Here is a 23,582-nt window from a genome sequence, read left to right on the forward strand (position 1 = left end):
GCAAAAATTATGAAGAACAGAACATTCTCCTTTTAACTTTTACTCCCTACCATGTCGAAAGGAATTAAGAAAGGGGAAGTGGCTTGGTTGGGTCATTTTTTTTACATGTGATTATGCCGTAAAGTGTTCCTGATAATACTAGCACCCCAATTCCATTTGCTCTGTCATAGTCTTTCATCTCAAAAGCTTCCACAGCACCTCACAAATTACGAGCCAAACCCTTAAGTCCTTACTCAAAAACTCTCCTTCAAGTTATGTTTGAAGTCAGTGGAAGTTTTTGCCTGAGTAAAGATATAGTGAAAACTGAATAAGGGCTTCAGGATTTAGTACCATACATATCCATTACCAGTGAAATGCAGCCAGCTCTGTGGACGTGTGCAGCAGCCAGGAAAGTACCGTGAAAGAGTAAGAACCTTAGAGAGTGTGTGTGTGATCTGAATGCAGGAATTTGAAATAGGAACTCCAGATTTTTAATATTGGATGATTGAGACCCTTTCTGTAGACTTGGGGAAGTCTCTTAACAAATATGACTCATCATTCCACCTCTCAAGTGGAGACAATAATGATCACCTACCTGCATCCCTCACTTAGTTGTTTAGGAGGACTAAATTGTTTCTTCATCTAGAGTACTTTCAAGCTGAGGAGTGCTATACTGATCCCAAGCAGTAGTGTAATGGAAGGCACAGCACACCAATGGTGAGGGGAGATGATAGGGGACATATGGTCCAAGGACACTCTTTACAGGGTGGCAGATTCTAGGGACCTGGATAGGGATGAGTCTGATATTAGGTGCTAGAGCTCTGGAAGTCCAGTGTAACTAGTTCAGAGTTATTCTAATAGCTGCATCTTGTTAGCTCTAACCATGATATATGAAGGAATGGGCAGAGGAACTAGAGACTGGAATTTTATGGTGACAGCATGTCGGCTCAAAAGTCTGCACTGGGGTATCTATTGTGAGATTGGGGCCATGATCGGTAACATTCTGTACTATATTTAGTGCCCTCTGGGGTAAGTTTAAATAGAGAGCCAAACTTGGCTGGTAATTTATAAACATGGCCATAAACTGTCCCAGTATAGCTGAGACTCTGGCCAGCCCTATCTTAATAGAGGCACAATTATAATATAGTGTTATTTAACATTTTTTTCAATAGTGGAAGCCCTAAACAAGGGCAGTTAGAGTGTAGACATTACAACACAGTTTTCTTCCCAGCAGTGGACATTATCCTGAAGTTCCACTTCTCTGTTGTTTTGAAATCGCATCTGGGTTCTCAACTGTAGGTCACTGGTCGGAAGTCACACTTCCCATTTCTCTCAAAATACTCTAATTTCAGAATTTACGCAAACATGTCAATCATCTAGAAGCTGCACTTCAAAGAACACTTTTTATTTTTAAATGTTGTTTCGTTAATAACTGAGATATAGGTGTAGTTAAAAGAAATTCAAATACATATTTTTATCATTATAAACCCTGTAAAATGTTATCCCATCAAAAATATATGCAAATATATGAATATGCAATATTCATTTTCAAAGTGGAGATGCTATAAATTGGTGTTCTTCACAATCTTTAGGAAGACATTTCCTCCACGGTTGTAAACCATGTCGGAAGCTGCATATTATTACAAGAAATAACAAGAAAAGGATTTGTGGGTTTTTTTCTTTCCTTCAGATGCCATACTGTGATTTGCCAGCTAATAGACTAAAAGCAGTTTACACTTCTTACTCTGGTTAGTTATATTGCAATTGTTTTGTTAGGTTTCCCAGCATAAGAACATATGAATTTTGTGGATTAATATATTTTATCCAGGGCAGCTCCACATTAAGCTTTCACTTCCCATCTGTCATCCCATCTGTGACACTGAAACCCCTACTCCTTCTCTTCTGATAGATGCATGCTAAGCCAACCTTGTAAGACAGCACAACACGCTATAGAGCAGGGTCAGCACTATATTATATTGTGAAGCCCAAATCTCTCTGACGAATTGCCTGGTATGTTCATGGGTTACATTACAGTTGCAAATATCTCTTTCTCATTTATCCCCACAAGAATCATCCAGAGGTGGGTACTGAAAATTATTAGAGGCATGAGAAGATACCGCATGAGAGGTCAATGAGAAGACTGGAACTATTCAATTTAGAGAAGTGACCATAGGCGCTGACTCCAGGCGTGCTCCGGGGCTGGAGCACCCACAGGGAAAAATTAGTGGGTGCTCTGCCCCCACTGGCAGCCAAGCTCCCCTCACCCCCTGCTCCTCCTCCTTCTCCTCCCCCTTCCCTGAGCGTGCCGCATCCCCGCTCCTCCACCTACCTCCCAGCGCTTCCCGCCCAGCTGTCACCAAACAGCTGTTTGGTAGCATTAGCACGCTCCAGGAGGGAGAGGGAGGAGCGGGAACACGGCACGCTCAGGGGAGGAGGCGGGGAAGAGGCAAGGCCAGGGTGGGGATTTGGGGAAGGAGTTGGAATAGGGGAGGGAGGGGACGGAATTGGGGCGGGGACTTCGTTAAGGGGTTGGAATGGGGGAGGGGCAGGGGTGGGAAGAGGCAGGGCAGGGACGGGGCCTCATGGAAGGTGAGGAGTGGCAGCGGGGGCAGAAAGGGGGGTCGAGCACCCATGGGAAAGAGGGGAAGTCGGCACCTATGGAAGTGGCAAGTAATAGAGAACATGTGTAAAACAATGAATGGGCTAGAGAAGGTAAACTAAGTGTTCCTACTAACTCTTTCTCATATGCTAATGCTTAGCTCTTGGGGCAGAGACTGTCTTTTTGTTCTCTCTTTGTACAATACCCAGCACAACAGGATCCTGGACCATGACTGGGACTCCTGAATGCTATTGCAATGCAAGTCATAATAATGAATACAGTACAACAAAGAAACATTTAGCCAAATTCATAAGCAAAACACTTTCCTTTAATCACTAGGCAACTGGCAATTTGAGGTCTTACATGAAATGATCGGTAGTGTCCGATTCTCAGCAGCATGGACCAGCATTATAACTGGCATACTTGTTAACATCCTAAGTGCCAAGCTCAGGGATTAATTGCCAGGAAACTGTACTACACATTCACCCATAGAAGTGGTCCTTTCAGGGCAGGAGCGGTCAGTGTGGGGGACCTGTAATTGCCTCTCCTTGCAATGTAGGTTTTGTATGAGTAGAAGACATCAATCTTCAGAGATATCCCTTTCAAAACCACTAGATTCACTCAGAAATAAAAGAAACCAACACACACCTGCCCTTTATTTCAGCATCGTTCCTATTGCCATCTTGTCATCGTGATCTAAAAGTCATTTCCAATGGGACCCTCCTTTAGCAGAATCCAATGGAAAAGCTATCAATGCTTTTAACCTCTTATTTTCTATGGATACCTATTTGCATTATTTATTGTTTCAGACAGACCGCATCAGGCAGTCATCCTTATGTTTAGGGACTGAAATTTCACTCTTGACAAGATGAACTACAGTAGGGCACCTACTGCTGTTGAATGTTTAATGTACATTGCAAGAGTCTTTAGATAATGTGGCAGGTGGAGTGTTGTTCCTCTCAGATTAAGAAGTTAAATGAGATTATTTAACAATGAGTGTCATGTCAATGCTGCTCTGGGCACAGTGCTTATGTAAAACATACAAAGTAATGAAACAGTTAAAAATATTTATAATTTGCAGTAAAACAGTCTACATCACCAACAGGATCAGCAGATTCTGATTGCCAGCTAATGCTTGGTCTTTAATTAAAGATCAAACAAAGTTATTACCGGAAGTCTTGGAAACACTTTAGAGATAGATTTGCTTATTGTAAGTGTCTATAGTACAGGTTTCTCCACGTTCTAGGCTATTATGAGCAATGAGGGGCAAGAAATGCCACCCTTTTATTTAAAAAAAAATTGTGTGTATAGTGACCACGATCCCTGACTGGGCCCCCTATCACCACTGTAATACAAAAAGGAAATAATACTATGTGAATATCTGTATTTAGTATAAGGACATATCTTGCATGAGGAGACCATATCTGCCTTCGGGGAAAGCAATTAGGGTTATTGATTCTATTCAGGAGTTCAGCTCAGACTTTTATCATGTGGAATAGTCTCCAGAGTGGAGCGATAGGATCCTAGTGCATTTTAAAAGTTGCCTGGGAGAAAATATAGGGAGTGATCCTGTTACAATAGATGCTGAAGTCAATGGAATTTAGTAGATTACCAGTACTCCTCAGAATCAGACTCATAAAGTAGGGACCAATCCTGCACTGGCTGGGAATGGTCTACTGTATGCCCTCTTTAATTCTCAATATCTTTAATTCTATGATATATTGTCCTCATTCCTTTGTGCGCTACTCATATTCATGTCAATGGGTAAGGCCCAATGTTATCAAGAAATTTAACCAAACACTTAATAAAAAAAAAATCTAAGAATGTTGCTTAAAATTATTTGGTATTTTGATATAGTGTTCATAATTAACAAGTATTTGCAACTTTTATCCAAAGATATAAAGCGTTTTACAAACATTAATGATGCTTCTACAAACCTGTATAGTACGAAAACCTGCGTCACAGATGTGTAAACAAACACAGAAGTTAAATGGGTCTCCCAAGTGAAAATAATTACTTAGCATGAAATAAGGAGTCCTGGCTCTCCTCCCTGGCTCTGTTCACTAGACCACACTTCCAGTTGTTTAAGAGATTTGTAGTATTTTTAACTGTCTTGTTTGAACAAGCACCATATCTTGCTCTTGTGGAACATCCTTCTAAGAACTGTAAGAAAGCTGTCTTCACTCACCTACCTTCAGCAAGTCTTTCATGTCTAATCATGTATATAAAATTGTTTTATGTGCTTGGTATACCACGTGCCAGGAACTGCTCTCAAACACTCCCTTGGGACATGAGAAAATGAAACTTAAAACAACATGGCTTTGAGTCATTATTTAGAATTCTTCTCAGTTCTGAGCAACCAGATGAAGTAACCTTTTGGAAACTATATACAAAACACACTAGGCAACAAATAAGGTCCTTGAAAATTGAGCAGAAAAGTGTTTGCTGGGGTGGAGAGGTCTGGGCGGTCTTTGATTTTCAGGTCTGTTGGCAGTTGGAAATAATTTTAACCTAAGAGGGTGCAGGAAGAAATTCAGCTTTTAGGGAAGCATTGCATCATTCTTTCCAGTTATCTTACAGGTGAGAGAACAGTCAGAGTGAATAGTAGGATCCTTGTTTCGGCCATTCGGCCAGATTCATCCCAGATGGAAACACCAGTGACTTCAATTTTATTGAAATGACATCAGAGATTATTCTTGTTCATTCTGCCCAACTAGCCATCATGTGCTGAAATATCTGAAAGTTTCAGCCATTTGGGTTGGAAATAATTTCTCCTGGTCATTTGATCAAATGACAGAAACGTTCAGGTATTTGAGCAAACGACTAAAAATGAGAACTAGGTTTTAAACAGGTCGATTAAATCACTAAAGGTACAAACCAGGCTCCAAGCTGCCAGAGTTGCTTCCAGGAAAGCGCTAAAATCTTCAGGGTGTTCAGCATGCAGGAGTTAAACTAACAGAAGACTGCTCCAAATCAGAAATCAAATAAAAAACAGAGAGGGCCCAGTCACAGGGTAAGCTGGCTCTTTAAGGGAGGTTCCCAGTCCAGCCCTGCCCTGTTTGTGATTCATCCCCAAAACAAGATACTCTAAGTCTAATAGTTACTGGAGCTGATGGGAACTGTAGGTTTTGCAGCAAGGAATGCTGGGAAGGGACACTGTGTGTAAAAACTACCTTTTATGCATTGTGAAGAGAGGCTTGAAGGGCATAGGACCTGATGGTTTGGTTTCTCCAATCAAAAGGCCCATTAGGAACTTTGGAAGAGGTCTAGAGGTACAGTCAAAGAGCTGTGTAAAGTATCCCAAGGAACGGGAGGTGTGTGGCTAGAAATCCAGGGTCCCAAGAGGGAAATTAAAGGTCTCTAATAGAACGTAGGACATAGCCCTGTGGGGTAATGAAGTGGGAATAGTTTTTGGATGAAGCAGACAGTTGTTCTGTTATTTAGGGTCTCACAGCTATAGATCCTGGAAGAGAATGTGAGACCCCCCCCAGTGCCTCTGAAAGGGCACCAAGGGGAGTGTTATACCCCAGTAGGGGAAGAGACTGACAGATCCTTGCGGGAGGGCTATGACCCCTGGGAAGAGACTGAGTGAAGGCTTTGGCCTTTTGGTTTTGTTTTGCACTTTCATTTCACTGGAAGGGGGCAGGAGGGGCTGAACTTCCAGTGAGATTGTTCAGCTACCCAGCCAAGGAGAGAAAATGAGGCATGGCAGCATTTCCACCATGAGCCCACTGTTACTGGAGCAACTGTGGCACAAGTGACATTAGCTGTTATATTTCAGCTTCTGTCTGAAACATTTACATCTTTTGATTTTGCACTTTTTGGGCACTGTGCAATTTGGAGATGGATGGCCATCAACCGGAACTTCTCTCTGAGATTCAGCCCCTGCTGCTGGCACACTGGACCAAGTGCAGGCAATGTTTTGGTGTTCTCCAAACCCTCCTTTAGAACAATATCCTTAAATGAAACACTGGTAGGTAATATCAATACATCTAGATGGAAGTACACCTCTACTCGATATAACGCTGTCCTCGGGAGCCAAGAAATCTTACCGTGTCATAGGTGAAACTGTGTTATATCGAACTTGCTTTGATCCACCGGAGTGCGCAGCCCCGCCCCCCTGGAGCACTGCTTTACCGCGTTATATCCGAATTCGTGTTATATCGGGGTAGAGGTGTACAGAACTGGTAGCATTGCAACAGAACAATGGTTTTCAACCTGTGATCCCTGGATCCCTGGGGGTCGGCAGACTATGTCTAAGATTCCCAAAGGGGTCCACACCTCCATTCAACATTTTGTAGGGGTCCACAAATGAAAAAAGGTTGAAAATTACTGCAAAAGAACATCTGTTTAGATGCTAGTGCCTGAGTTTTTTTTTTTTTTTTTTTATCTCCGCATAGCTGCTGACATTGTTTGCTCAGAATATCTTTATCAGGCAAGCCAGACGTCAACCACTCTTAATTCTTCACAGGGAAGCTTTTATTTTATGTCCAAAAAGAACTTTATCTGTATTTTTTTCTTAAATCTGCATTCTGTTAGAATTTCAAATGTGTGCTTCTTTCTTAAACCGCTGAAACAGCTTCCTCACCTCCCCCCAGTGCAACAGCCATGCACTTTTGTTTGTACACGTTTTTTGTTTTGTTTTTTAAATTGTCTTCTGGGTCCACATGCCCTAATCTGCCAGAGCAAACAACGAGGCATTTAACATTCTGAAATGCTTGTTTTCGCACGTGCTGTTCATAAGGGTTTGGAAGATGTGTTGACATGCATATGGCTTTACCAGTTTTGTTTGTGTCCGGTGCTAAAGTAATCTTTCTTCAGCTTTGTATCTTTTCAGAGCTGAAAGGATACAGCAGCCATAATCAGGGTTTTGTTTTCTCTCCCTTCACCATCTGCCCCCTTGGGTTGAAGACTGTAAGGCCGTTTCTGTTTTCAGGTCAGCACTTGCAGCTCCTATCGCAACTTGGTGGGTGCTCAGCACCTCTGAAAACGAAACCCCAGGAGCCTAAAGTTCAGCACCAGAAAACTGATGCGCCTCAAATTAGAGGCCATTTTTGTAAATCTGACCTTGATAGGGGTTAGAGATGTATTGATAAAGCACATTTTTAAAATAGCAGCACTGCTCAAAACACCCTTGTAATTGCAGTACTTCCTTGGCAGTACATCATCTGGTTGATTGCGGTGCTAAATGCTTAGCCCTTCATCCTCTTCCTCTATAAATTCCATCATCCAAGCCAGTGTCTGAGACCACTCATCTGGCAAACTTGGCAGAGGAAGGTCCCCGATGCCAAGCTTTACAGTTTAATGGGCACTGCAGCATCTGAGTACTTGGTTGGCTTCCTGATGGGCTGGTATCTTTTCTCTCCTCTTGCTTGGCTCCATGGCTGCTTGTTGGGGGGGTTGGGGGGGGGGTGCCCCGTTGAAATGCCGAAGGGCTGTCATCTGGATGCCATTTGCCTTTTGGATGTGATTTATTTTTGATTTATTTATGATTGAGAAAAAATCAGTTTTATAAAGAAGTATAAAATACTAGTCCTCAATGGATCCTTACCAAAAATCCAGTCTTGTATGTATAAAAAAGTAATAATTCTGAAGTGATTGACAGTAATGGACCCTAAACACTACAGTAACATTTTTTTAGGCTTTAGTATTTTGAACCCCTTCATAGAATACATTAGTATTTTTGTAAGAGTTGCTCTTTCTTCTAGGCTAAAAAAGGATTAGTGGGATTTCACAGGCTGTATTTCCTTCAGAGCTTTAGGGCTTTTTATTAAACCTATGCTCTTACTTACTGTGGCACCCAAATTCTCCTTTTTTCCCATGAAAGTAGCTTCAGTGAGGTTTCCTGGGTGTAACTGGTAATAAGACTTGGCCCTTATTCTTCATACTCACTGATCACGCAGAGAGGTCCACAGGCGCTGACACTTATTCCCATGTAGAATTCTAGGAAAGCCTTGATTGTAAAACTATCTGTGTGAATCTTCCTTTGTTCCACTTCTTTAAATTAAAGGGCTCTTCAGAGGGAGCTACCAACAAATGGGCATACCGAGCTTACTGCATTTTTGTGAACAAGACTTCGTCTGTATTTTAAATTACTCTTTAGAAAGTTCAGTAAAATCATTAATGAATTAAAAAATGACATTGAAGAAGAAAATGATCTTATTGTACTATTACTTAAATGTTCTCCCCCTCTGTAGTCCTTCTAACTCCTCTACAGAGTTCTCTTAAGAAATTAACAATATTGAAATTACCTTAAGGACATTTTTGTTTGGACTTCAGGATGCCACTTACAATAAAGCAACTGCAAAATAATATCTGGTAGTAAATCACCGTGATGATGAAATAACAAACTGCAGTTTATAAAGTTGTTTTTAATACCAGCTGAAGTGTTTTTAATGGGTAAGCAGAATTTGTTTCTGATTCAGTACAGTTCAGCAGTGATTTTTAAGCAGGGAATACATGCAGAACAGTTAAGCAAGGATTAGATTAACTAGCTTTGGCAAAATAAATTGCCATTCAACTCTAATGTTTTTCCTCAATCAGATTGTAAAGATTTGTCAGTCAGTTTACAGATATAAATTCTGATCTTGTTTTAAATGGGCTACAAATTAAATTGTGCAGGCTGATATTTTTTAATACCAGCTCACTGTGTGTGAATGAGCTGAAGCACTGAATCTGATTGTCTTATAAAGGAAACTAGACTTCATTGGAACAAGAGACCTTTTTTTAAAAAGAAAAAGTCATTATTTGAATAAATAAAATGGAAAAAAGGTAGTAACTAGAACTGGTTGGGAAATGGCTGATGAAATGTTCTTTCAGCAAAAACGGAACTTTTCAATTAAACTTTCCAGGCCAGGACGGAATTTCTGTTCAGAGAGAGAGATACACACAGAAAATAGCCAGTTGCCAAGGGTTAGGGTGTTCACCTGGGATGTGAGCAAGGCCGGCTCCAGGCACCAGCCCAGCAAGCAGGTGCTTGGGGCGGCCAAGGGGAAGGGGCGGCACGTCGGGCTCTTCAGCGGTGGGTCCTTCAGTCCCTCTCAGAGGGAAGGACCTGCCGCCGAATTGCCACCGAAGAAGAAAGCGGCGCGGTGGAGCCGATTGCGATCCCGGCTCTTTTTTTTTTTTTTTTTTTTTCCCCTGCTGCTTGGAGCAGCAAAAACCCTGGAGCCGGCCCTGGATGTGAGACTGGGGAAACTCCTGTGAATTACTTCATGCAGTATATGCAGTAACTGCCTGTTCCTCTCTCTGCTGTTTGGAACCTTCACTTGGGTGATAATCAGGTGCCCATCACCTCCCAGCAGGTTGAGAAGGATGTTGAAGTTACAAGCATCCATTGTTGTGTTTTCAATATCTTGTATGCCATTGACGAGTACAAGATAAAACGCAGTGGGGACAAGGAAGAGGTCAAATTCAGAACTTTTTATGCTCCCATAGAGACAACTAGACGGTGTGTAAAAGCAAATATTATTAGGAAAACAGACCTCATTTTCATAAATAGAACAACACCTATGAAAACGATTGAGCAGACAGGAGCATTCAAGCTATTCTGGCCAACCAAACTGTTCCCTAGTATAATGACCAGATATGTCCACATTACTCTTGCTCAGTTTGTGATAATTGATTTTCCTGCTCAGTGCATTTGATATGCTACTAGATGAAAGTGGCATATGCTGTTATATTCATTTTGTGAGGCAAACCTACTTTTGCCCTATCGGTGCCCTTTTCCGAACTCTGGGCTCAATCCTGTGAGGTGCTGAGCACTTAAATGGTTGGCTTTTTGCAGCTCCTAGGATTGAGCAACACCGTTGTAGTTTTATGTGCATTATTCATACATGTCTCTACATATGCACCCTGTACCATATGGCATTGTACACATGTGCTTCGTTGCTCGCGGTACAAATTCACTCTTTCACACACCAGTGCCCTTTTATTTCCCTGTATTTTCCCACCACCATGTATATACAGCTATATACAGTTCAATATCAGTCAGGTAGCCCCTTAGGGAACAGCTTGCTCTTACAGCTAGCTGGGAGCAACAGGCCCTCACTCCTCACTTTCCTGTTCCCCCCTCCTACTGCCTTCCTGCTAGCTTTATAGGCCTTCCTCTCAGCAGGCTCACAGGTGATTGCTCTCAGGCTCCTTTAATGAGCCACACCCTGCCAGCTCCAGTCAGTTCCCCTTTATGAAAGCTATGCTAGCAGGTTCTGAGCTAACAGGGGCTGATTCAGTGCCTCTTAGGCCAGCACCCTGTTACAGGCATACTTCCCACTATCACTTGTGGTCACATAGTACCACAGAACGATACGTTTCTTTACTATATCTGACATGAATATCTCATAACTTAGGGTAGAATTTGGATATTGGGAATTTGGGAAGAGATTTAAAATGTCATGGTATGGCTGAAAGAGCATGGTGTTTAGAGGCCTTCAATAATTTAATATTTCAAAATGTGTGGAGAGATTGTGTACATTTGATAAGGAAAAATTTGTGAGAAGAAAAGTATATTTGTGGTGATGGGAGGGGGAGTTCTGTGCCTCTCTTTCTTTGTCCTTTCCCATATCACTGGTTCTGAACAACTTTAACAGGAATCAAAATGTATAATAAATATCATGATTGCTAAGCCCAGTTCATCAAGGCTCCATTGCATTCGCCTTTTTGCTTCTCAGGTTGCCAGGTAAAGAGTCTTATTGGCTGCAGCTCCAGATTGAAAGCATTCCTGGCTGCTCCTGCTGTTGCTCTCATCTGCACCGGAGCAGAAGGATGAGATGTTTTTCTTGATAAGATGGATCTCACCAGAGTAGTTCATGAGTTTTGCAATGCAGTCTTCATGGAGCTACATATACACCTGGGACCACCCCACACACTACAGATAGTGAATGCAGCTACTCATTTGAACTTCTTCCTGAGAGGATATTGCACTGGTGATGGACACTGGCTTATGATAACATTCTGGGTATAATTTAAGATGCTCATTTTAATTTCTAAACCTGTACATAGCTTGTGTTCTGTGCAGCTGGGAAGCAATCCTTCTGTGGTACTGTAGCTGCTGGGATCAGTTGAGGTGCTCAAACTAACAATCTCTTGACATAAACTTGCTGGGGTTGGAAATAGGGCATTTCCCCTGACGGGGTCCTTTGCTCTGAAAATTGCTTCCCTCACTTTGTGTGTCAGAGCCAGAATTTATTAACACTCAGGTCACATTGCAGAGCCCATTTTTATTTCTCCCAGGTTGCACTATGAATCGTCTTCAGTCCTCTGGAAATCTGCAAAAATTTCAGGGTGTGAAATCGTGTGAACCAAACTGGCAAGAAATTTCACATGAATTTCCATTAAAAATGTCTTGTGTGGTTCTTAGTAGGCCTTGCTGCCAAGTTTTTTCCTCCCAATATTCAGGCTAACTTTTCTTCTCTTAATTTTGCACTTCTCTCAACCTTAAATCTCCCCAAAGGTTATACCGTATCTTGATAATTTATACTTGTATCCATTTGACATTACGCATCTACCCCTAGATCTGTCCTGTAATAGGATTTGTATGGGCAGGTACTTACCCCCTTGTGGAGTCCCATTGAAATCAGTGGGTTCCACATAGATGCCAGAGTCTTCTAGTTGCTGAGTTGCATACTCTAACAAAGAACATGATCCCATGAAGCCTTAGCACAGCGAGTAAACTAGAATGAGTAATGTTGATTCTGCTGCAGACTGGAATATTATGTAAAATATTCCCAATCTCTTCCTCTCCCCCCTCCCCACTTTCTTCTCTTTTCCTTTGAAGGAAATGGGTGCTTTTTTATTATAATTACTCAACTTAATGAGGAAAGCATCTTCCTTACTCTTTTGTGTAAAAAATCTCAGATAAATCAAAGGAATGTATAAATCAGAGGGGAAAGTGAATCGTCGTCTTTAATCTGGGCTTGTATTTAATTTTACTTTCTGCTCTTTCATTCCAAACACTAGAGAATTTAATTTGGAAGATAGTGACAAGAAATTGCTGAAAGTCGGACTCATTTTTATTTATTTGTTTATTTATTTATTAAATCCTCAGTCCAAAATCTGGATTGATTTATATATGCATGTATTTATTTATTTATTTATTTAACCAGAGTCCCTAATTTGAGTAATGGACTTGTTGATCATTTTCTCAGCTCTTTCGACTTGCTCGTTTAATCAGTGATTATTGTTTTCATCAAAATGGGATGTAACGTGGGAAGATGATGTTCTGTGTGAATATGCAACAGCTGACAAACATGGAAAAACACAAAGTAGGCAGCATCTTTCTCTACTATATAAAATCCCAGTGCTTAGATAAACCTAAAAATCCATAATGTTTTGATTTTAATAATTAAATATCCTTGGGTATTCACAGCTGTTTAGAAAAATACTTTCATTTTTATTGAGATTTTTGTAGCAAGTATAATAAGTGGGCTGGACCCCTTTTATGAATTAAACATGCAATTGGAATTTCACTATTAACTCCTTCTCCAGTTGCCACACACTTCTGACCAAGCATATCATGGCTTCCTTAAGTCATATTTTATGTTTGTCTTCTGGATGAAGGCCACCACTCCATCCTTTAAACATGATGGATCCATATTAGATGCTGTTTGAACCCCAAGGTGCGCCTGCATTTCTTGAGCTCTTGATCAGAGATTTTCTGTTAGAAATGTCGGTTCAGCCTGCACATGTGCTCTGTACAACCTCACACGGCACTCGACGAGTACGTAGGCCTGCACAGGCACACCGCCCTCAGCTCCTTCTCTGCTGCCTCAGCCTGAGACTGCGCTCATGTGTGCCTCAGCATGTTCTGTAGTGCTTGTTTAATTAGTTTAGTGTATCGAGTTAATGTTGTTGTTAGTATTGTGACAGATCCAGACCAGTGGGGTACAGGAGTCGGTAGAGGGCAAATATACTGGTCACTGGATGACTAGTTTTCTGTTCCCTGAGTGACCAGAGCAGCGGCTGCACTAGAGTAATCAGGAACCTGCTAGAACCAGTTAAGGCAGGCAGGCTAATTAGGACACATGGAGCCAATTAAGAAGAAGCTGCTAGAATCAATTAAGGCAGGCTAATCAAGGCACCTGGGTTTTAAAAGGAGCTCACTTCAGTTTGTGGTACGAGTGTGAGGAGCTGGGAGCAAGAGGTGCAAGGAGCTGTGAGGGTGTGCTGCTGGAGGACTGAGGAGCACAAGCGTTATCAGACACCAGGAGGAAGGTCCTGTGGTGAGAATAAGGAAGTTGTTTGGAGAAGGCCATGGGGAAGTAGCCCAGGGAGTTATAGCTGTCATGCAGCTGTTACAGGAGGCACTATAGACAGCTGCAGTCCACAGGGCCCTGGGCTGGAACCCGGAGTAGAGGGTGGGCCCGGGTTCCCCCCAAACCTCCCAATTGACCTGGACTGTGGGTTCTTCCAGAGGGGAAGGTCTCTGGGCTGTTCCCTAACCCACATGGTGAATCTCTGAGGCAAGAAAATCCGCCAGTAAGCACAGGAAACCACCAAGATAGAGGAGGAACTTTGTCACAGTATAGAATTAATTAGATTGTTGTGAGAGGTTTCTGTTTTTCCCTTACTTTTTTTTTTCCTTCCCATTTTTTCTGGGGAGCTTATTTGGCGTGACTGGGCATACCTGGCTAGCAAGGTTTCAAATGCTGCCTCTCTTGTCAGGAGGCTTTCCTGATCAGCGATGGCCACTCTGAGTGTTTCCATTGCTTGGGAGAGTCTCACGTCTCCCAAAAGTGTCACTTTTTCCTGGCTCTAAAATTTAGAGCTAGGAAGAATCAGAAGACTAAACTGAAGCTGCTGCTGATGGAGCTCTCCCTTTGAACAGCTTCCAAGTCAGGTCGGTAGACCCTCTCTCCAGTATATCAGCCTCCAGGCTGATCCAGTGCCCCTTTGGCTTTGGCCTAAGAAGGGAAAGATCTCAGAGGATTTAGGGAGGGCTCTGAAGAAGAGGAACTTGGTCTCCCACCACAAAGAGCCAGCTTCCAAGAAGGCCCAATCTGCTAATCTACAGTGTCAGAGACCTCGACCACCCAGCCTGGTTTTATGGAGGCAAAAGACTCTTCTCGCACCAGCAGAGCAGGGAGATCCTGGAGTGCTTCAGAGGAACACTTCAGGGCCCCGGTGCTGTCCACCTCCAGATCACCGCCATCTATTTCAGATTTAACAACAATGCCTTCCCACTCAGCTCCATTGGTACTGACAAAATCGAAGCACACGCCTTTGCCTTGGTGCTTACTCACTCCAAATCCACAGCACCATTCAAGTCAGCTGCTGCATCAAAACTGACCCACCTGGTAGGACAGGAATTCTGATACTACAGGAACTTGTCAGTGTTAGTCGAGCTGGAGTCCCTATGGCTTATGGCTCTTGGTACCAAGACCCCGGTCTCTGGATTACTAGTGCTTCCTGGTACTACGGGATTCTCAACAAACAGGAAGGAGTGAAATCTTGTTCCCTATGTGCCAAAGCTATAAACTTATGGAACTGGTATACAGCCCATCAGATTCAGATCTCAGCCATTTACAAGATCATTTACAAGATCAGGGTTATCCTCATAGTACTGACCTGGCTGAGGCAAGCTTGGTATACATACCTGCTTCACCTGTATGTCCAACCGGTATTCAAGCTTCCGACTGTCCCTCATCTCCTCTTCCACGGCACAAGTCATGTGCTTCACCCCAACTGAGATGTCCTCTATCTCCATGCGTGGCTCCGATATGGTTCACAGGATTAGAATCCACCTGCTTGACAGGGATACAACATGTATTGCTAAACAGTACAAGGAAGTCAGCTCAAAGTACTGACCCTCAGAAATGAAAGAGGTTCAATCACTGATCACCACCTGGTCCCTGAACTTTTTCCGCTCTCAATCATCTTAGATTATATGCTGGACTTAAAAAAAAAATTGGGTTTATCAATTAGCTCTATTAAGGTTCATCTCGCTGGGATATCAGCATTTCATTCCCCAGGAGAGGGGTTTTGTGTTTTTGCATACCCTGTGTTCTCAAGATTTATTAAGGGTCTGGGGAATCTGTACTCCCAGGTTAAGGATGCTACTCTGACTTGTGATTTCAACCTGGTACTTACAAACATTATGGGACCTCTGTTTGAACCTAGGGCAACCTGCTCCTTGCTTCACTTATTTATGAAGACGGTCTTTCTAGTACCTATCACATCAGCTCATAGGGTTGGAGAAAAAAACTGAGTCTTGATAGAAGACCCCCCATTTACAATATTTTTCAAGGGCAGGGTCTCTGTATGTTCTGAGTTTCTACATGGGCTTCATTCCGTATCTTTTGTAAACACTAGGCCTTGGACCATGCCATCAGATCTGATGCAGCACTTGGTTCTTCTATACTGTCTTCAGTCTTGGACTTGATTCCTAAGCTCCCTCCTCCCTGTGAGGATGGATAAAGCTCAAGAGTCACTTGCAGTGGAACACCCATAGGGACAGTACTCAAAGAAAAGTTTACTCACCTTGTGCGATCAATAACTGTGGTTCTTCTAGACTTATGTCTCCCCATGGGTGCTCCACTATCTTCCCTCCTTCCACTCTGCTTCGAACTGTTCTTGTTAGACGTTCAAACAGAGAAGGAACTAAGGGCGGTTTGCCTATGCAGCCCTGTGTCCCCACAGAGCATGGTACAAGGTTGTATAGAGTGCATGCGCAAGCCAAACGGAAACTGCTAATGGAAAATCTCCAACCAAGGGCTCGAGAGGTGCATGTGCACCTGAATTTGAGCATCCACAGTGACACACATCTCGAAGAACCAGTTACTGCACAAAGTGAGTAACCTTTTCTTCTTATGATGGATGTGCCACAAATAAAAGGAGCTTGCTGCACAATAGTTATCTTGACAAATGTTACGATGGTGCATACAAGATAGATTGGACACCGTGTGTCAGGAATCCTATTTTATATCCCCTGGACATATTAACAAATTGTGACCATAGAGGAAAATATGAGACCTCTAAGTCTCTCCCTGAGAGATTATGACCTATTTTTTGTAATACATAAGCAAGGAAATACAACAACATCCTGGGGATGGTCTTGGGAGAAGCTAATTTTAGGCTGTTAACATGTGTTAGCTAATGTGTTATCATCATACCTTCAAATCCTAGTCTGACAAGGTCTGAGAAGACATTTCTTATGGTTTCTAAGGGCCTACACTGGGAATATAGGGCCCAGTTCTGTGCTCACATTGTTGTAATCAAGAGTAACTCTTTTGAAGTCAATAGACTTACAGTAGTGTAAACAGAATGAGTCTCACAATCTTTTATTATTTATGATTTATGGAATGAATGGAATGAAAATGTTAGGCTCAGTAACAGAAGGAGTGTTTTCTTCCACAGAAGCGATTGGAAGAGAGAACAATGTGCAATTATACCATTGTGAAAGTAGAGAGTATAAAAAAGTTAATTGTCAAGATGCTGTACACTTGCAGCTAACTAGTATAGTCAGGTCCTCGTGCTGTATCTCAAGAGATATCTACTATAGAGCAGGGATAAACTACATCTCTCAGTCCACAAGTTTTCTCTTTCTGTGGATAAAGTCTTTAAGACAGGAAAGCTAAGAAATGGGCAAGTGCTAGGAGAAAAAATACATACTTATTTAACAACATGCATTGACACAATTTTTTCCTTGGAAGGTTAAAATTAACTAAACAATTTTGAGCAGCCCTGGGCATTGATCCCCTTTCACAATCTCACTGTAAATAGAAATAGGGTGGTTTTAAATTGTACATCTAATATCTCCAAGCACAACCTTATTCCCTTTTCTTCAGTAAGGTTTCATCTGTCAAACTGATCCTTGTTTTGTGTGTTACACACGGAAGATGAAAAACCCAACTTCCATACAAAAGGAATTTTTAAAAAAATCAGGCGCTGAACTGTATAATGTTAAAATATCATTTCTACATTGAAAACTCCACAGACAGCTTGTGCACATTAGCATCAAAATCTTCACTAAATCACTTTGTACCATCTTAATAGAAAAAGTTAATAACTTTCATACCTGGACTCACTGATTTCATTAACCTGCCTAGCCCAGTGTTATCATGAAAAAGCACAACTCTTCTCATTATCTTCACCACAACTTTCTTTGAAAATTGCTGACTAAGCTTTAATGCCAGCTAATACTTAAAGGTTAGCTACAGTGCTTTGAAAGGCAGGACCTGTTGTGCTTCCTATAAATTTACTTGTCTACGTGAGGCTAGTTTTCCATTAAGTTCTTCACAGATATGCACACGTTCACCTACCATTTTAATTCTGATTGTGACATTAATTTGGACTGAAGAATTGATTTTTTTTGGTCACAGCTGTGGCCATTATTAGCTTGGTCTCTGACACTTTGCTCATGACACACAGTAAAAATGGAAAAGGATAATTGCTCTTTTTGTGCTTTGCTTGGGGAAAAAGTAAAGGGAGAGCTGAGTTTAAACACAATATCACCTTTTTTGCCCCCTATATATCCTGGTACAGATCCTCTGATATAGTACATGATGAAAGGGCCTCCATTGGACATATAAAGCACATAGCCCCTCGTTTATACCGAAAGAGGATATGGCAAGACATAATGGCCCACAAGTACATGTATGGTGGGAAACTGAAGTATGAGTTCACCCAGTTAGACTTTATCAATTTTCACCTTTATAAATTTTCAAGACCGAATCATTGTCACTTGCAGATTCTGATCATGTATATATGATAGATAACGTTATTTCTCATTACACATATCCAGTTATACATTTATCCAAACTTTCAGAATTTATTTTTCATTCTCCATTTTATGTTGTTATAAATCATTAACACTACATCAGTATTACATCAACACAACTCAACATTAAACTAACAAAACGTAATCCTTATTTTCTACCATTGAGCAATTTTGTCTTATTTTCATATTATAATTCAGTATATGTGGATCATCCTAAATTATTCATTAACATAACCTTAATTTTTTATTTGAAGAGGAAAGTTACGGAGAACAGCATTGCCTTAATGTCAGCATATTCTTACCTTTTCAATATATGGGTTTTCAGGGGACTTTTTGCTCAAAGTTTAGCATCACACTTGTAAATCATTAAAAAGCCTTGTAAGTAGTTTTGCTGGTTGTATTTTGCGATGCTGTATTCAGTTTAGGGCCTCCCACCTCACAGCATCTCAGAACCCAGGCTCCAGCCCAAGCCCAAACATCTACATTGCAATGTTGCAGCCGGAGCCCTGGAATTCCCCTCATTGATTGCATCAGAGGAAATAACAACAACAATAGCCGCCGTTCTGTTTCTTATTCAGTTGTCTTTTTGGTCTGTAAATGACTATCACTATTCATGAAAAATATCCTATTGTGAGACTCCCCATTATCTTTTCTCTACTGCTCCTGCACCTGCATTTGACAATGACTCTTTCAACCAGTGTAGCCTCCATGTTTACAAGTACCCTACTTCTCTAGTGGAAGTCTGGAATTGTGCGGACCAGAACTTAAATGCTCAGAGAGTATTTTCCAGGGGCTTGGGGCTTCAGCCCCGTGGGAGTCACTGGGGCTCAGGGTTTCTGCCCCACTAGTTTGAAAATATTTACCAGAGCTCCACTCCGGATAACTCCGGCTGTATATAAGCCCTGATGTGGATCCTCCCACAATTGTTTTCTGCTCATATTGTATTGGTGTGTAGGCATTATCATAGCAGTGGGGGAGTCAGTTAAGATTTTTTTTTAAAGAGCCAACCCAAACTTTCTCCAGTACTTCAAATCAAAACCTTAATGATTTGAAACAGTTCAGCGCGCTTTCAAATTTATGTTGACATATATCCTCTGTGTATCTCAGCTTTTCTGTGTCTGTAAGAGGAAGTGTCAGATCCGAAACAGGAAATACATAAATATCATAAGGCAGTCTATTCTCCTGAGATTTACCACCCAGTTTAGCAAATCTACATGCTGGTTGCTCAGCTAGGGTTGAATAAGCACTGGAACTTTGGGGTGCTTATCTGGGTATAATAATTAGTAGCAGCCAAGCCCCATGTTCTAACCCCTTTTTCTCTTAGCGAAACTGCCTTGTCAATTTCACCTTTCAAGTGTGAATATTAGGAATACCGCTGTGGGTGAATCAACAGTCTTTGCCATCAATGCTGAGCAAATGCTTGGTTGAGCTTCCTGTCTACGTAGAGAGTTTAACCAAAGTGGCAGCCCTTCTGTGTCTGTGGAGGGAAACACATTTTATTTATATAATTAACATGCACTTTGTACAGACGAAAGGGTTTCCCCAGCCCTTATCTAAATTAGACACATTTCTGCATTTGCCTAAAAGTTCCTGTTGCAAATGTGCAATTACAGGCATACTTTGTTTGCGAAGGTTATAGACCAGGCACTCCAGCCCTGTGATAGTAGGATGCACAGCCAAAATACTTAAGTTTTAATGTACCTGATTATTTATGTGGAAAAAAAACACACACAAAAAAAAATATAAGGCTTCTTTTGTGACAGAAAAAAAGGACCAATTTTCATCAATTACCAGTGAAAAGCCATTGAATTTAATGGTGCTGCACCAGCTAACTCAGAGCATGTAGTTTACGCTCTCATTAGCTGGTAGGCAGGAGTGCTTCACTGCAATGATGTATATGGAAAGAATATTAGCAACTTTTATTATTCAAGCTTTTTAACAATTGCATTATTTTTAATAAATAAACAAACATGCACATAACTCAAGGCATCCCAAAACATATCAGGAAAGGAAGAAATTTAATACTGAGCATTATACTTCTCAGGTCTACTTTGAACACATAGGTTGCTTAAAAATTGGGGGAGGGGGGAAATAGTAGTAATTTGCACTGCAGTAGAAAGTGCTTAAATGTGAATTATTTCCTTTAGTCAAGGTTAGCAGTTAGCTAGGCTTTAGAAAGGTATTTCAAACTGATGGCTTTCTAAGCTCAGTTCAGTTTTCAAGCCTCATGAAATGGAATTGAATCTCTCAGTGCTTTGTAAATTTCAATAAATTAAATCTCACAACACAGCTGAGTGAGATATAATATTATTGCATACATTTTACAGATACATAAATTGAGGGACAAAGAGAAAAGAGACTTCCCAACTATGGGAAAGTCTCCTGCAGACACTTATGCATATGAAATAAATGTATTCAAGCACATAAGTGACTCTTAAGATTAGTCTCTGGGTCACAAGAAGTCAGTTACTAGAACTCAAGATTCGTAGCTCTTAATCCTTTGCTGTAGCCACTATACACAGTGCTGCCTGAAATATGAGCATACATGCCCCGTATCTATCCAAGTACTTAGGGCTATGCTTAACTTCAGGCATGTGAGTAGTCTCATTAACTTCAATAGAACTTAAAGTTCAACATGTTTGAATGCTTTGCTGGATTGGGGTCATAGTCGCTATATTACAGAGTTGTATGTTTAATGCAATAATACATTAAACACTTTAGTTGAAATTGTGCTGCAAAAAAAAATTGGAAACTGAATATATTTTTTTCTATCTAGTGGATAGCTAAAGAAAGTCAAAAGCAGCAATAAGATAAAAAGAAGTTTTAATGAGTATATGTGGTGAGGGTTTTTTTATTATTTTAAAAGCCCCAGTGCTTATTAGCTGATGAAGGTTAGCATTTTTCATTAGCCAAAGGCATTTCAAGGTTTCATGGGATATAACTGCAAAACATTCCAAACAAATGAATATTCTGTTTTAAAAGAATAATGAGACATTGAGGGTTTTTATAAACTACAAAGTTTGCTAAACCAATAGTTCTAATTAGATGAAGAAACCCTCTGTAGAGGATTTGCATCAGTGACTGTGCACACGGCAGATTTTTAAGCATTTACATATCAAATACTGCTGGCAGCATTTTGGCTGCAGTCCAGAGCAGTAGATAGTTTTAATCACATTTGTTCACTTATCCTTGGTGGAATTCTCTTATATGGTCTGTTTAGGATTTTCACTTAAACTTGTGCTATTTCTTGTCAGCCGTGGTTTGTTTTATTTATTTATTTATTTATTTTAAATTTGACATCTGAGGCATTGAAATCTCAGAAACTATTTTATGGAGTGTCTTCGTTTCCTCTCAATAGTTTCCTTGGGTTACCTAAGCCTTTATATACATTTACTAGAAAGAGAGCTTTATTCAGCAATGTGACATTAGAAAAGCAGCCTTTCACTCTTCCGTGGACGTGGTAGCTTCACTCTTTTTTCAAAAAAAATGGGAAACAGACTAGTAGAATGGGAAGAAGTCACTGAAAGTACAGCCAGGTTGATCACATTGCTGATAAAACATCTTGAGAGTCATATAACACGGTCATTGTTGCAGTGAGAGTTACCTGCATCTCTTATGATGACTGATCACTGCCTGGAGCATCAAAATGTAGAAAGCTAATGCTTTGAAATATGTGCGTATGACTTCCCAACGCAGACGGCAGCGTTGTTCGTGGAACAGAACTCTGATCTCTCTAGAACACTAGCGTGTGAGCTGCTGAAGCAATTGTTTTCTTCCATTGTCTTGTTCCTCCACTAAACGTGACTTGAAAGATAAAAACCAAATTTAAAACAACAATGCTGTAGAGACCGATAGGGTTCCAATCACCTGGGGTCTTTGGCATAAAGGTGGCCTCTGTAATAGTATCTATCTTTCTAGTTTTTATAGCGTGCCAGTTTTATGAATGACTGCCCTTGTGTGACCTGAAGAACAGCTCTATGTAAGCTCAAAAACCTCTCTCTCTCTCACCAACAGATGTTGGGGCAATAAAAGATACTGTTTCTTTTGTGGAACTCATCATCTCTCAGAAATGTGTCCCATTCTAGTGTCCGTTCTCCTATAGATGGTGAGAGCCCCCGGGTATCTAAATATGGCCTTTCCCAGTCCTTGCTTTTCCAGGCTGAAGAGTGCTTTTCATGCTTAGACCTGGTCATTGGTGAATAAGGGGTTAACCTCACTGCACATGCAAAGGACTCTAAACTGGCTGATGCAGCAGACAGAGAAAGCCTTTGGGAAGGTCAGGCACCGCAGCCAACATCAGTGGGTTGAACCCCATACAGGGAAGTTTTCTGCCTACGTTCGCTTGTCCTACTTGCTATAAACACTTTCCTTCAGGAAAAGACATTGAAAAGACATCTGCATTTTTTTCTGCTGAATCATCAGCTTCCACTTACCTAATTCTAGCCTGCATATATACCATGGCAGGCCTCAATCTTCTCCCCACACCTTAACCTGGGAGAGAATCATTCACTGTTTTCCCCTCCCCCCACCCCCCTGAATAGGTGTAGAAAGATCACACCCAGTCTCACGTACAGAGAGCTGCCAATTTCGAGAGAGAGACTGTAGGGGAACTTTCACAGTGCTGGCTGGACATTGTACAGGATGGGGGGAGATTTTTAATATTTATTTTCTCGTTGTCTTCGATTACTGCCCATACACCCTGTTTGTCCTTTCTTCTAGTCCTCATGGTGGTCTGAGGACACTGACCTCCAAAAACTCAAGAACTAGTCCAAACACCAGCACTCCTTGCTCTGTCTGCAATACATGGACAGGGAGCCGACCCCACAACCTACTCGTGTGTTGAGCAAAGCAAAGAATGCTCCCGGATCAGTGCTTGGCTTCCCAGTCTGGCCATGTGCTTTAGGCGTGAATGGGGGGAGGGAAAGAGAGTGCCAGAGAATGGCCAATGCAAATAGTGAGATCACCTTGAACTGGACAAAAGTTAGAGGAACAACAGCTCTTCCTTTCGCTGGGCCATTGGCAGGCGTGAAGTGTAGCCTTCTCAAATACCATCAGACATATTTCTTGTAAACCTTTCCCATCCCCTAGTCCAGGGGTCTCAAACACGTGGCCCACGAGCCGCATGCGGCCCGTCAAGCAGCCCGCGCGCCCCCCACCCCCAGCCTACCTCCAGGCCGGGGTGGGCAAACTACACCCGCGGGATTGCCCACCTCGAGCCCCTGAAGCAGCTGGCATCACGTCCCTGCGGCCGGGGGGAGGGGGAGGGAACAGAGGGCTCCGTGTGTTGCC

The 23,582-nt window shown here is 41.6% G+C and overlaps 1 protein-coding gene and 1 long non-coding RNA gene across 2 annotated transcripts in view; one reads left to right on the forward strand and one right to left on the reverse strand.

Annotated features, from left to right (window-relative positions):
* Positions 1-23,582, forward strand: part of XYLT1 (xylosyltransferase 1) — a 315,876-nt gene that overhangs the window by 223,301 nt on the left and 68,993 nt on the right. The window lies entirely within an intron of this gene.
* Positions 9,695-18,801, reverse strand: LOC135974059 (uncharacterized). The gene is made up of 3 exons (XR_010591182.1): positions 18,596-18,801; positions 15,171-15,321; positions 9,695-11,844 (listed from the first exon to the last, which is right to left on the reverse strand). It is a non-coding gene; the product is annotated as an uncharacterized LOC135974059 (long non-coding RNA).

This window comes from Chrysemys picta, chromosome 10 (genome assembly GCF_011386835.1).
Source record: "Chrysemys picta bellii isolate R12L10 chromosome 10, ASM1138683v2, whole genome shotgun sequence".
NCBI lineage: Eukaryota > Metazoa > Chordata > Testudines > Emydidae > Chrysemys > Chrysemys picta.